Source organism: Panthera uncia, chromosome B1 (genome assembly GCF_023721935.1).
Source record: "Panthera uncia isolate 11264 chromosome B1, Puncia_PCG_1.0, whole genome shotgun sequence".
Lineage (NCBI taxonomy): Eukaryota > Metazoa > Chordata > Mammalia > Carnivora > Felidae > Panthera > Panthera uncia.
In genome coordinates, this window is record NC_064811.1 from 68624214 (window position 1) to 68625491 (window position 1278).

The window sequence follows — 1278 nt, forward strand, 5'->3', positions numbered from 1 at the left end:
AAATATTGGAAACTGAATATCTGTGCTGATTTGTATTCTGACTTAATGGAACAAGAGAACAACATTCAACTAAGGTGGTTTACACTGACAATAAAGCTCTTAAAGTTAAAAATGTCTTCCTCTCCCTTTGTGCTTACCACAGGCTGCACAATGTCCTGAGAGGATTCATTATGAGAAAAATGGCAATCACAGCTTTAAAGACCTTGCTTTGGAAGGGACTAATGAGAAAGCAGATTGGAAAGTGAGACTTCATCTTTGTTCTCAAATAAGTGGTCTTAATTTTTCTTATAGAAAAAGTTTAAATCAGTTTATTATAAATATATCTAAACCATTAATTTTTGCAGCTTCCAGATAAAGTCCAGCACTTAGTTTATACAAAGTCTATGAGAAGAGGTCAGTAGGGATCATCTAATCTTAAATTGTGACATCATTCATTCAAGTCCTTGGCATAATCCCTCGCCAATAAAAGCACAGCATGCTTGGATATGCCACTGATGATCTTTAATAGAAGTTAATTTCAAAAACTGGGAGATTTCTGCTATAGTCATTCATTCTTTAACATCTTGTTTATTAGCAAAAATCAGCAATCCAGATTTCCGTAGGTCCTCATGGGCTAACATTTTATAGAGTTCTTCTCTAGTTACAGAAATTCTTTCTCTGTCTGTACTGTCTACAACAACAATTACAAACTCTGTGTTAGTATAGTAAGTGTTCCAGGAAGAATGAAGAGATTCTTGACCACCAATATCCCACATTAAGAAACATGTTTTATTAATCATTATTTCTTTGTTATTACTTTCAATTGTAGGTGATGTATGTACAACTTCATTCATAGAAAATTGGTAAAGGATGGTAGTTTTCCCTGCATTATCCAGACCAACAATGATAACTTTGTGCTCCTGGTGATTGAACAGTCTCCATATCCTGGTGAAGAGAATTCCCATTCTTGGGCAGCGGACCCCCCTCCAGCCACCCTGGCCGCCTGGCCTCCCCTGGCTCAGACTGAAGGGAGGAAAGGAACACGCCCAGGGCATCATCCCCTGCTGCTGCTGCTCCCGAGCTCAAGCTCGTGGCCAGCTCGCTTCCTGGGAACTGGAGGAAGCTGAAGCCCAGGACGCCCTGCTGTATGTGAGGCCCCAGGAGAGAGCTACTTTTAATCAACCTTCCCAGAAGTCCCACTCAATACTTCTGTTTTTATTTTATTCTCTAGAATTAGTCACAAGACAACTGCCTGCTCTAATGAAGGCTAGGAAATACTGCCTTTTAGCTAAACCTTGG

The 1278-nt window shown here is 39.7% G+C and overlaps 1 pseudogene; it reads right to left on the reverse strand.

The window, feature by feature from the left end:
- Positions 1-404: 404 nt before the first annotated feature.
- Positions 405-971, reverse strand: LOC125923961 (ADP-ribosylation factor-like protein 5A; annotated as a pseudogene).
- Between the last annotated feature and the right edge of the window lie 307 nt (positions 972-1278).